At 41.7% G+C, this 14,551-nt stretch overlaps 1 protein-coding gene across 4 annotated transcripts in view; it reads left to right on the top strand.

Annotated features, from left to right (window-relative positions):
• Positions 1-14,551, top strand: part of ephb2b (eph receptor B2b) — a 172,765-nt gene that overhangs the window by 30,090 nt on the left and 128,124 nt on the right. The window lies entirely within an intron of this gene.

Raw genomic sequence — 14,551 nt, 5'->3', positions numbered from 1 at the left:
AATATTGCAGTTGCTCGTATCCTTTCAGCCCTGATGACGGTGACCAAAGAGAATTTAAAAGTGCGACCGTTGTTGTTCAGGCTGGCCCTGAACTTGTTCCTGGCCTCCTGAAGGCCGTCGGCGATTCTCTCAGGCGTGCGTAGCAGTCACATGATCTGCTGAGAGTCTTCTCCAGCAAACAGCAGATGCTCCTGTACGGTTCACGGTGCAGGTAAACACACCGGCTTCCTCTGCGCATTAACCTGTCAGGACGCACTCCCTGCCGTCCTCCATCTTGCTCAGGACTCTTCAGCAGTAAGGGGTTTAAGTCTCAAAGCCCCCCCTGTCATCCGTAACAGAAAGGCATTCTCCAGCAGAGATCCGTCAGTAAAGCATGAGTCATTAGTTCCTTTTTAGTTCCCTGGTCAGCGGACTTAGGTTGATTACACATACTTGACTCAGGTCTGGGATTGCTGAGGGACCTACTACAAACAATTATCCCGTATTTTTGTTGGACGGCTGCATTCTGAGTTGACTTCAAACCAACTCCCCTCTCCTTGTCAACAGTCGCATTTAATGCGCGGTTTATTGAAGCCAGGCTTTGTGGGGATGTATGGAGAGCAGTATGTTCCACAGATGTGATGATATTTGGTTAAAAAAACAATAAAAAAGGGGAAATCGTTCCTCATTTCCTTGTTAAGACTGCAGAAGTCAGCTTGTGCCACAGTGTGAATGCTTCTTGTGTTGCTTAATGGCAAACAGCATCTGGACCTGGACTGGGGGGGTGTATAAGTAGATGTAGGTGAGTACACTCCCTCACCAGCAGTATGTCAAACGGTTGTTTCTACGGGTAGTTTTGTGATGGAGAACGTCTTTACATGCTTACCCGAGGACTTCAGTGTATCTGGGTGGAGCATATGTGTGGGGCCCAAAGCCTCCATGTAAACATGGCGGACGGGCGGCGGGTCAACGGAGACCCCTGAGCCCACCAGCTTTGAGCCCTTGGGGTGGTCTGTCCCCCCAGTGGAATCCTGGTTGGGTTCTTTCTGTGTGGAGTCGGCGTGTTCTCCTCGTCCATGGAAGGGTTCCCCCCACAGTCCTAAAACAGCTGGATTGATAGATCGTCCTCTGGTCCTGCAGCAGACAGGTGACCTGTCCAGGAGGTATGCCCCGCCTTAGGATGGGCTCCACCCACCCCCCACAAGGGGTTCAGTAGCCCCAGAAAATGGATGGATGGAGGTTTTTGCACTTAGTTCCTCTTTTCCTCACAGTTCATTTTCCTGCAACAGCAGGTGATGTTCTTGGTTGATTGACAGGAGAGTCAGACTTTTCTCAGCAAATCGGAGTGATGATGGACTTTTTTTGGACTCTTTTGAAGCTCTATTTAATCTGTAGAGATGTAGACTCTTACATTCTATTTCATTAACTTTATTGTCACTTTATGTCAGGGGTGTCAAACTCAGGATCGCAGGGGGCCAAAACACAAAGCACACGGGCCGCGGGCCGGACAGGATAAACATTTATTGACCGCACTAAAACAACATTTTTAAAACTTTAAAACAGTAACTTTTTAACATAATTATGAATAATAAAAAGGCAGGAATATTATTCCAGAATAAATCAACTTAAACCTTAAATAACTTTCAATATTTTACTCTTCATTAAAATATATTTTGTCAAAATTATACAAGTTAGAAATGAGTGGAAGATAACATTAGGTCATTAATAACAATAACATAAAATGATGTAGAGGGGCGGATAGAGTCACCTGGAGGGCCGGATCCGGCCCCCGGGCCTTGACTTTAACACATGTGCTTCATGGAGATCAGTGCTTGTTATGCTGCTTTACACACTGTCATGTGTCTGAAGGGTAAAACTATTTTCTTTTTCTCACACTGATCTCCGTAGAAATCCTGAACATCATTGAGTTTACTGATACCAGACAGCATCCCTAACAATTCAAACATTAAGGAAAATTATTTGAAATTATGAGTTATTAGTGATTTATTTTATTTGGTTAAAGTTAATCAGGAGATTGTTTGGTTTTCCTTTTAGATTAGCAAATGAATATCTGTTAAACTTTTTGGAGTTTTTTTTGTTTGTGATCAGCTCTGACTCGACATTCACACTTTTAAAGAAAATGTTTTTTTTCTGTTTATTGTGGTTTTATATTCTGTGGTGGAAAAAAAAGTGTTTCTGAGACATGTGAATATGTTTGTCTCTTTTGTTAACTTTTTTAATCAATAAAATATATTTGTATTGAAGTAAATTAGAAATTATAAAACAAATCTATCAGACAATTTTATATTGAAGGTCAACATTTATTAAGGTGAAAATTAAGTTATTCATCTGCTGGGTGTTGTTATTATTATTATTATCAGGGGTGCAGCCAGATGCCTTTTTTGGGGGGGGGTAGAATAAATGAGATGTCCAAAAATGAAAGGATCAAAATGCATATTTCCAACAGTTTATATTATTGTTTTAGAGCATTTAAAAATGTTGATTTAGTTATTTTTGCAATGACAAAAGAAGCTTGTATTGAAGATTTCCTCATTTATGTCAATAATGAAACTGACTGACTTGACTAACTCAGGTACTGGGGGGTCAAGTGTGTGTGTGTGTGTGTGTGTCGTGTAGCTCCGCCCCTGATTGTTCATTTTTTTAGCTTTTTTCTGGATAATTATATTTGTGACTTTAACCCTCTGACTAGAAATAATGACACACCTCCTGCAGGCTCTCCTCCTCCTCCTCCTCCTGGCTGGAGGAGTGAGCGGCTGATGCTCAGACGAAGCCTGCTCTCTTTGTGAGAGCTAAATCAGTCCAGACAAGCTGTTGCTGTGAACACGCTCTCCCTGGAATCATCTGCTCAGTCATTCAAGCTACGACCATAAATATTAAATGAATCAAAAATACAACAGATATCAACACAGATTTACTTTGGATTACGAGCTCTCCAGAACAATCGAGTGAACAATGCCCCCCCACCCCCCTCCCCGCTGCTTCTGAACTCCTGAAAACCTGAGGACAGCTGGACTTAAACGATGACTGTAGGAACCATTTCTGAATATTGTTTTCTTACAAAGTACATTTTCTGCGTTTTATATGTTATTTAAAATATGAACCATAAATAAAAAAAAATAGACCACAATACATAGCGTTTTAACAATTTTTGCAAAAAAAAAGTGTTCTTATGTAATTTTTACAAGAATTCTATGTAATTTTTCATGAATTCATCCACATTTTCGTAATCAGACCACAGTGGTCTCAAACATTTTGTAAAATGCTCGTATTGATTCGATTTACATTTAGTGAAATCAGTGACGTTCTAAAAAGGAGTAAGCATGGTGTCTGAAATGGTTTAAAATCCAGTGCACTACATAGTTCTGCACGGTAGACTTTTAGTAGTTAGGGATTAGGGTGGGAATTAAATAAAAATATAAATAAAAATGATTATTATTATTAGTATGTAGCCATAAGCAACACAACTGAAAATGTCCTTTGAACAGGTTAGTACTTGTTCTGTTGTGGGATCAGTGGTGAGTTTATGGGTCTGAGAACACCAGTATGACCAGTGAGACTAGCGGCGCTCTCTTTGCAGTGGCGCCGCCAAAGGTTTGTGAAACTTCTGCCCTGCAGCACGACTGCACGACTGCGTCTAATATTGACTCCATCTGAAACGAGCATTAGTTGAATACCTTGCTGTTTCTGAATGATCTCTCCCCCTTTACACCCCGCCTGGTGTAATAGCCAGTATTCACAGAATAAAAGCATTTAACTCCAATCAATGGGATTTATAGCAGCTTTAAAAGGCAAAATGTGTCTTTGCTCTCCTGAAAGTGCTGTTTTGGCCGTCTTCCAGCTTATATCGAACCGATAGCTATTGGTGATGAATTGTTATTATCTTGGCTGCCTGCTGTGGGATTCACACATCTTTGTTAAGTTTGAAATGGCTGTAACATCTTCCCTCATTAATTAGCTGTGAAGAAGATTTTATCTTGCAGCTATATGTCATGTCTTACCCTATACAGACAAGAACAATGCCGCTAAAGCTATAAATCAACGCTTTAGGCAGCTCAGACACTTTTTTCTTACTTTAAACAAAGCATGCACAAGCTAAATAAATATATTTCTCCTTTTTGTGTCTTTTTAGGTCTTCTGAAAGTCTAGCTTAAAATAAAAGACATAAACATGAGCAGAATTATGGTGGCAAGTTATGAGAAGAGAACCGTAAAGATAACTAATAATAATCCTTTTAATCTGGTGTTGGAGTAGGAACAGGATAGTACTTTAGGAGTAATGCCAAAGAAGGAAAATATAGAAATATAGTGTCCAAACTGAAATATATAAATATATATTTGTAAGACACTCACGTAGAGCTAAATCCAACGCCAACAAATGGCGTCTGATGTCTAAAAGATCTTTGGTCATCAACTTCCCATTAAACACACCTGCCAGGAGTTTCTATTTAAAAACTGAAGGAAAGCCAAAAGCTGCATTATGCAGAAAATGCATATTAGGAACACGGCTGGGAGAGAATGCTGCTGTTTTGCCTCCACACTGAATTAATGAAAAAATAAAATCCCAGGAGCCCCGCAGATTTCTTCCTCCAGTTTCATAAATGAGTTTGGTCCCTGACCTTCAGCTCTCTGCTGGGCTTGTTATGGAAGACGGTAATGAAAGGTGTGAAGGGGTTAAAACCATGGAATGACCAGGGAGACACGGGAGGTGAGGAGATATAATCAGCTTCACTTACTCTAAGCCCCAGTGCCTCGGTGTGTCTTTGCATCAGTGTGTTGTGTTGTTGGACTGGAATGCACACAGATTGAAAGCAGTCCAAGCTTGGATACGGGACTCCCGAATATGAGATTTCATTATCTGATAAAGAAAGATTGGAGTCTCATTGTGCTGCCAGAGAAAGCTGCAAAGTTGGAGCTTAGATGCCAGAGCATGGTAAATGAACCGCGGCCATCATTTCATATTTGGCTGTGATGGAGCGGCAACCTGTCGGTGACACAGTCCGCCTCTCACCTGTTAAAGGCTTCAACGGTCCAACACTCCCAAACCACGAAACAGGAATTTTCTCATTAGTTGATGCGGCAGCAGAGACTTGAGTTATGAACAGATCCTGGCCTAAAGTTATCAAAAAGATTTAAGCAAAATGAGGGACATATTTCTGTAAATTAGCAGTATAAATAAATCTCATTCCAGCTCCTGGTTCTGACTCTTTATCCACTTCTGTCCTTTAAAAAAAAAAAAAGTAGTTCTTAAAGTTGCAAGCTTCAATCCCAGCAACCGTTAAAGATTTATGCAGAAAACATAAAAAGGCTAAATTTGTACAGGAGACGCAAGTATCTCGTAGGAAATAGCTTATCGTAATGACCCCGTATGGTTCTGATCCGGATGTCAGCTGGACGAGGAAGTGAAGATCTTCATGGACAGAACTTCCTCCAAAATCCTGATTCTTTCTCCTTCCAGTTCACCAAAGACTCTTTTAGCTAATTCTCCAATGTTTATTGACTGTGATCAATACATTCAATCATTGGTTTCTCAGAGTTCTTGATAAAATAATCAAAGCTAACATCAAAATGCTCTTTCATTGATTTACAATCCTTTCCAACTGCGGTCAAATGAGCCGCCGTTCACATTTCCGTGGTCACATCAAGAAGCTCCGTGGAGTCTGGTGGAGATTTTCCAGCGTTCTCAGTCCTGCTACCGTAAGTATTGGATGAAACTCACACCAAAAATCCAGTGATGCTGATTTGACCACAGAAATGTGAACGGCGGCTCATTTGACTGCAGTCAATGTGAAGATACCATCTTCTCTTCTCCAGAACCTGAACTAGACACTAGGAACAGATGAGGGTTTAGTGCATGTGCAGCAGAGCAGTTGATGGAAAGAAGATCATTCATTCAAACAGAGTCTGTCCAAGACAGTTTGACTGATTTAAAAGGAGAAATACTCAGAAATGCAAAAACAAAATGATTTCTTATTATATTTGTTCTCTTTCAGAATTAAAATGACACACAGACATGTTAGAAACTCTAAAAACAGGATTTTTTTTGGAGGGGGACTTTAAGATGTGGGTCAACCCCTGTATGGGTTCCTAGCCAGTAAGGCCAAGTGGGCCCCATATAGTTTAAAATTTACAAGTCAAGTGGGGAGGAAATATGGGCCCCACTTGTGTTTACTCACATTGGCTTAAGTGGGCACTCAGTGGGCTGGTTCGCAGTGGGCTGGTTCGCTACGCTAGTTAGCCGCCGGGTGGACAGTGTAGCGGGGCCAGCAGAGTTAGCAGGGTCACTGCCTAGGGTGTTGGTTCCTGGGCAGCAGAGCCAGTGTGGGCCCACTGGTAAACCATATTGGGCCCACTTGACTTGCTGACTGGGTTCTGCTGGTTTTTGGATTGTCCAGGTCCATGGTGGGTCGTAGAGAGGAGCGGACGCAACTCAAGTTAGTGCAGGTGTGTCTTTCAGTTCCTTTGAGGCTCATTACCTCAAGGTACATCATGGAAATTGTCATGCTAAGTGTATAGGGAAGTATTTATGAGGCAAATCTAAGTTGCATACACTTGTAGTACCATGCCCTTACACCATGCTGTAGTCGTTAAGGTGCAGGTACTGGGCCCTTACTGCACAGACTGTGCATGTGGAATGTAAGTGCCGTAGTTTGTGTGGATGCTTGTAGGTTGTCCACACACTCTGGTTGTCCAGTTTCCAGCAGTCAGGCCGAACACAAGGAACAACACTAACAGGCTCTTTGCACAGTTCCCATGATCCATACGACACTCCTGCGTCTCACCTACCTCACCCGTACTTACCCTTACCCCCTATCACCTGCAACCTGCCTATAGAAAAATTGTGCATGAACATTTTCTCTCTCTGGGATCAACTTGCGGTCTACGACCTTGATATTTCACGCAGGTGAAACTCACTGTAAGAGCAGCTGTGACTAAAGCTTTACATGAATCAGTCTGCGGGGCAAAGGTGAAAACATCTCTTTTCATCTCACAGCTTAAGTGAACTGAGAAAGTTTGCGCTGAATGTGACATCTTTAGTCGAAGAGCTTTCGTTTGTGCTGAGGAGATACTCTCTGGTTCTGAAGAAGGTGCCGGTGGCACTGATACACTTCTCAGTCTCAGAGGGAAATAAAAAGATACAAATTTAGCTTGGGTAATAAAGTGAAACAGCACTCATGATGTGCTTGCCAGACGGAGTTTTGTATGGTTTCCTCTGAAATGTCACCACTTGCAGAGCTCATTTGCCTAATCTTGGGGACTAGAGTGGAAGTTGTATAAAGAGGACTGAGGCCGTCTGGGTCGGTGATGCAGGGTTTGGAGGAGAAAAGGAAAATCTGAAAGACACCAGGGTATTAAATTACACAAAGCGGCAAAGAAGACGTTTCTGCAACAGACAAACATTGTTTGTTTCGGTTTAAGCAAATGATGAGAAAAGATGGAGACAAAGAGCAAACTGTCAGGGAGACCATCCCACACACAGCTCTAAAAGAATAAAATGTTGACACCGTGAAAAACCATCATAGTTGACTAAAGAAATGTTGGGAGGTTTTAAATAATTCAACTTTGTACTGTTACTTCCAGTAAAACAATTCATACATTATCCTCCCATATGCAATTTTTTTTTTTATTTTTTTAATATTTTAACAAAATTATTTCTACTGAAAACCAGTTTATACTTTTCTACTTTCCATCAAAATTCCCTTTAAAATACATTGAATATTCAGAAAACTGAATACATACGGCCAAATATTCAAAGGTTTTAGTTGATGAACACACATTAATTTGAATATACCTTTATTTGATAATGACACCTGTAAAGCCCCTCTCTGATCATCTTTTGATCCATTTTAAAATAATTCCCAGTTTTAATTATGGTGATGCAGCTTTGAGTCAAAAAAAAAAGAAAAAACTGTGTTGTTTTCTAGGACATAGTTTCTGCAGAGCGGCAGGAGTTCATTAGAAATTCACCTCTGCGTTGTGGAACTTTTTATGCAGAGCAACCCATCAACTCCGCCCCCATTTCCCATCATCCACCTGTTTACACACTCTGTCTAGCTTACAGCCTCTCAGACTCCCAAAGTACCATTAAGGGAAAACAAAAATGGCGAGCAGTATCCGAGCTAGATTTGAGCCAGATGGATCTTTTAGTTTACAAGTAGATGCGTCAGAATAGAGCACAGCTGGGAGCTTGTGTGCAATCCAGTACCATCTACCAGTTAGAAGCAACAGTCCATTTTCTGCTTTTGCTGGGGACCACAGTGAGCTCCTGTGAATCTGAGCTCCTGCTTCAGTGGATCTGCCTGTAGGACAGGGAAGTTTACAAAGCGTCAGAATCAAACATTCATAAGGAAAAAGGTCCAGCTCTGTAACCTTGGCGAGCAAAAACCTGATCAAATATTCATTTTCCATTCGTTTGCATAAAATCTGCCAACGGTATGAATGCATTACAGTTTGGTGTCCTATTGCCAAGGTCAGCGAGCTCACATTTGAAAGTAACCCACAACTTTGTGGAATTAATTCAACCGCATAAATAACAACCGATGGCAGGGAAGTGCAAGTTAGAAAAAGCACTTTGGAAGAACAGGAGAAACCATTAACTAAACAGAGTCTTTGACATTAAAGTTAAAAGGTGATTTTGTTTCTTTAATTGTAGTAGATAAAGTTCTTTACAGGAAGAAGTGTCACAACTGACCTTGAAACATGAACCATCTACTGTTGGTGTGGACAGGTTGAAGTTTCACATTCTTAAAACAAGTCTCACTTTGATGCACTTGATGCTCACGCTGGAAGATCCTGAGGGAGATCTTTTTCCTCAGCTTGAGGACGTTGTAATAACTGTCTGGATGCTCCGGCTGACTGAGAGCCAGCGGGTGAGACGGACAACTAATCCAAGATTAAAACACATAAACAGCCTTCATCAAAAAACAGCAAAAGAAGAATCCAGACTGCTGAGTTCATGCACACGCAGACACACAAGGTCTCCGCACTGGGCTGGCAGAATGTGCTCAATGTATGCAGACACACACTCCAGCCAAGAGAATACAAAGGAAAATTAATGCGCACACACACTCTTTCCTAGAGATAAGCTGTGGCAGCACGTCGTCAGGGGAATTCGGCCGACCATATCATCAAAAAAGGGGATCCATTAAAATCTAAGCCCCTCAAGAGCTGCAGCTCATAATCTGTGACATGATTTCTGCTATTTATATGCCTCTATCTCACTTAAGAGGAGAACGTCTCCTGCATCTTCTTGGACGTCGGAATTACTTGCAAACAAAGGCGCCAGCAGTAGAGCATTCGCTAACGAAATACTTCCTGCTTTTGAGGTTTTCAGCAAATGTGTTTTAAAGGAAACATCTAGATTTCATGGACGGTCGTAGAGGTACAGCCACCTCGAGGGGCGTCATGAAATTGGAACGTATCATTGTTGTATCTGTAGTAAGTTTATTGTGACGTATTTGTAAAACTAGTGGAAGTTACAGGCACTTTTGATGTACAGCAGACGTTGCCGTGTCCTTACACCACACTCTAGTTGTTAGTAAGGTGCAAGGACTGGATCCTTACTGACCCCACAAGAACTGAGCTCGCACAAGAATGAGTACGTACGTAAACAGCACCAATTGCCTTGTGCAGCAAAAAATCTCTGCAACAAGCCCTGTGTCTTACTTATTTCACCCTTCCATGTTGTATAAGTGTGTACTATGACCGTAATATAGGGAGAGGGTCTGGTGCATGAGATAGAATTAAGATGTTTGAGGATTGTAGATCCACTAATAAATTAAAAAAAGAGATTAAAAACAGCTTTTGGGGTGTTTTCTTCTGCTGTTTTTGTTGTTAACCGCTAAAGAAAGAGACTTAAAACAGGTGGAGTCTTTGCTTCTCAGGGCGGGAAAGGGAGAGGGGGACGTTACAGTACATTCTTAATTATCTCATTATCACGAAAAAACAAAATTAGTTTTCTCATGATCATGAGACAGTGGATGTCGTTATCATGAGAAAATGGTTAAAAAAAAGTAGGCCAGGCCTTTTCTGGCCTCCGTAATGCAGATTTCAAAGTGAAAATCGAATCAATACGAGCATTTTATGACGTCTGCTGATAAATTCACCGTGTTGTGAGGATGAAAACCTGGATGGTTTAGTTAAAAATTACATTTAAACATTCTTTTTTTGTGTGCAAAACTTGTTCAAACGCAATGCATTGTGGTCTATATTTCCTAATGTAGTGAGCATCAGTGTGCACTGGTTTTTCACAGAGACTTCTGGGCCACTCAATTTTGGACAGAACTACACAATAACAAACGCACTATATAGTATAGGAAACCAGACATAGTCCAAATCTGGGTGTTGTGAATGCGTTGTGCGATGTGCGTTTAAGAACGCGCTCATAACGTAGGGTGTTCACAATGGAGACTTTTTCTTTGACAACTCTATTACAATATATGAAAGTCTTGACTTTAGGCCTGCACAATACATTTGGGATGTATTGTATCATCGCAATGTAAGCTTGTGGAAAACATGGTTACCTTAAGCATTTACATATGCAAAAACAATCTTGTGACGTATTTAACAAATTAAATGAAGTCCTTTTCGCATTTTACCAATCGGATGAACCTCTTTTGTGCTAGATATGGATCATTTGGAGTAAAAGTAAAGTTCTGTTGAATTTTAGTAAATAAAACTGATGCAGTGAAATGGAAATTATATTAGTTGTTTTGCTACTTGGTCATGTATTGCAAGTCCTATTGTCATTGTGATATTAATCACTAATATCGCACATCACAAGGTTGTCTAATATCGTTCATCCCTACTTAACCTCATGTAATTCCACCCTGGCACAAACTGCAATTATTAATTTCTATTGATTTAAATCAGGATGCTACCCATAGGTCACTACCAAACCCAAACCCTGATTGGACAATGTTCAATGGCTGTGTGTATTGTATGAAAATCCCCCAAACACCAGAGTTTTGAACATGGAAGCAGAAACATGCTTATACGTGCGTTTACGTAGACTTTGGAAGTGGTCGTTTGGACGTACGTGTCTGAGCCTGGTTGAACATAGCATGAGGGTAAACAGACGGACGAACGGACAGACAGAGGAGGAGTGAAGACAATAAACTGTCTTTGTCGTTCTTGTTTGGAGCTTCCATCTCATTTTTCTTTTCCTGTGATAGAAGCAGCTATTCTCTGAGGCCTTCTTCACATTTAACCGTCCTGATTATTATTGTTGGAAGTGAGTGCCTGTCCTCAAAAATTCAGAGGAAAACTAATTAGAGCATCATTGTTGTCAGCCAGGCAGAAGGTGCGAGGGACAGAGCTTGTTTCCAAAGTGTTGTCCTCTCAGTAAGTGGCACATGGCTGTCTGGATGCGACCCCCATGTTCTCAGGTTCCAGGCACATTTTTACAGATGTGGTTAATTACATAGTGCTTCGGACATTTAGTAAGTGAGTCTGACAATAACCTCCAAGCATTAATCACAGTAAATTACACAGAGGAAGGCACAGCACAGAGGTTCAATTAACCTCTTAGCCCTGTCTGAATGTGTTGGATGGGGCTCGTTACTTAGCGTGGGCCCGAACACCCTCACAAACAGGGACCTGGTGCCAGAGAAGAGATGTCAGAACGCACAGTGATTTCTTTCAAACGCACACACGCACACACACACATTGTGTTCTGCCAGCACAGACCCCCTGCTCGGGAATCGCAGAGCTGTCATCAAACTCAAGGCGACCTTTGTGTTCGAAGTTTTTCTCACAGCTGCAGAGGCATTTTCCCAAAAAGTCGTACCAAAATTCCCCAATTTATTTTTGTTTAAGTGAACCGATGTCTTGCAGTGACCTTATGAGAACCTCTGACGAGCTGGCGACTCCCCCGGAGAACGGCGGAGCCACTTTGGGAGTCACAAGGCGGGCTTGAAGGATCTGTGAAATGTTGGCTTGTGGTGATTGGACGAATGACAGGCTCTGCTGTCATTGGTTTGGCTAGTTACGAAGTCTCAGGGCTACGCTTCCAAACGACTCCACGGCCTCTGAAATGCAGCAGAAACCACAGGATACATCTTTCATCAGTTAGCCAGTTTGGTTCAAGATGTGGTTTCGCTATCGCTATATCTCCAGTTTGGCTCCCTGATGACTGTGCGGCTGAAAATCTACCGTCTCACCAAGACACTGATTCACTGTTTCCAGTTGAGTAGCACGCTTTGAGGCTTCCTCTCACCACTGCTCTCCTGTCTATTTTTGCAGAGTTCCTCTGCATTATTAACGTCCACCTTTAATAGCAGTTAAAAGTGTTATTGTTGTTTCTGCTGTGCTTGCATTTACGTCGCTCTTTCACTTTGTCACGAATGACGGAGACGTTCCTTAAACTACGAGTTTAGAGTCCCACTCTGATCATCTCCTGATCTGTTGTCAAAGCGTTCCCAGTGGTCTTTTAGTTATTATGATGCCATTTTTAGCCAAAATAATTAAAAAAAACTGTAGTTTTCTAGGTCATAGTTTCTGCCGAGCGGCAGGAGTTCATTAAAAATTTACCTCTGAGTTGTGGAAGATGTGAAGCAAGCCCATTCCCAATTCCCTGTTGCTGAAAGCTCTCTGTTTACACCAGGGGTGTCAAACTCCAGGCCTGATTTTCCAGAAATCTGCTTTATCTGCTGCTGATTACCTGGATCAGGTGTGCTTAGCCAATAATTAATGGCAGGATGTTTGTTGGTCCCTCGAGGCCTGGATTCCCCTGGTTTGCATTCTCTCCTGCTAGCTTACAGCCCCTCAGACCCCCAACCCAACATTAGTAGTGTCTACATCCACGTACAGATCTGATCCAGATTCCAGCTCAGACGAGGAAAACAAAGACCTTCATGGATATATTTGTATAGGAGCTTAAACACAATCCTTCATTTTTTCATCTTTTGATTCACAGCAATTTGAATAAAGAAATACTGAGAAATGCAGTTTTGAGCTTAATTATATTTATATCTGTCCTCCATCATCAGAATAATGCCAGAAGAACTACGGGTGTAAGAAAATATAGATTCTATGATATATCACGATACTGATACTGATTTGATACTTTGGCGATACTCGATTTGAAATACTGCCAAAGCACATTTAAATAATTATTTAACAGCAAACAAGTAGTTCAGTCTTAATTTTGCTTTTCGTTTAAATATTTCCTAAATTTCCTGAAAAAAAGCATCATGAATTTGCTTTGGTAAAAGCGGCTTGTTTATACAGCTGCAGCGTTTACTGTTCTGATCATTAAAAAACATGTATTTAATTACATTATTTTTGTTAAAAATGTATTCATATTCAGATAATTTTAAAGTCATAATTATAAAAGGAGTGAAAGATTATCTGGTACTGTCTTGGGACATACGCATCGTATCATGACACGTATATTACGATAAATATTGTTATCACCAGATTCTTACCAATACACACCTCTAACGCGAACATGTTAAAAACAGCATTTTCATGGGTCTCTAGACTGGAATATATCAAATTCAGACATTTATGTGAGTTTCCGCTTCAGTATTGAAGGAGGAAAAGAGCCCCTTAGAAGATGTCCACGTAAAGGACAGTATTACAAACAATAGGCGTGAAAACAAAGACAAAATAGTGACACATTAATTAACACTTGAGGCTTAATGCTTAGTTTTACACACAAAGATAACATTTGCTAAAATTAAATGAAGGAAAGATTTTATTAGAGATTATGGTTACAAATGTGCTGCTGAACAGCCTGTAGACATGGGGAGACCCATTTTCCTTTCTTTCCCTGCCATGACGAGGAGAAGCAGACAAACGAGGAGCCGGGGGCAGCAGAGGCACACCCACAGACGGATGACGAGGAAACGCTCCTCGCAGCCTCCCAGAGGCCGCTCCACGCAGCGCCGCCCGCTCTGCTCTGCTGCCGTTGGTGGTTTTGATGCTGATGTTTCAGGATCGGTTTGTGGCATTCAGCAGTGAGGCGCCCGGCGCTCACAATGAAACAGGCATGCGGCCCCAACACGCTGCCCTCTTGTTTCTGACTACTCAGTGGCGCTGTGAGAACCAGCGGTCACGTGACCCGGCGGTGACAGATGAAGCGAGGGGGACTCTGAAGGGGGGGCTGGTATCCTCTCCCAACCCAACATGTTGCAATCACCCCAAAATCCTCCACCCGAGACCCGCCGTCCCCTCCTTCGCACACACATGCTAAAACGCTCTGCCTTTGTGCTGAGGCGCGCGCATGCACACATGTACTCCAGCCATGACACAATGCACATACATGTGCGGCCACCCACAGGCACGACACACAACCCCAGTCTCACAGATCTTTGTGGATCCTTCAGAAACACAGATTTGAAGCAGTGACACACCTCTGACCCCTCGCTCCAGCAGATCAAGCTTCTCTGCAGAAAGTCCTCACGGTTTCCTCTAAAATGACGATTTCTGGTTCTTTTGGAATAAATGAATTGCTCCTTTCCGTATATTTTTTGACACGTAAAACCTCAATCACACTTTCAGCAATTTCTTCAATCTTAGTATCAAAATGTTCAACTCGTTCCGGTTACTGC

The sequence above is a fragment of the Oryzias melastigma genome, linkage group LG5 (assembly GCF_002922805.2).
Source record: "Oryzias melastigma strain HK-1 linkage group LG5, ASM292280v2, whole genome shotgun sequence".
Classification (NCBI taxonomy): domain Eukaryota; kingdom Metazoa; phylum Chordata; class Actinopteri; order Beloniformes; family Adrianichthyidae; genus Oryzias; species Oryzias melastigma.
This window is presented reverse-complemented; position numbering and strand designations above follow the sequence as displayed.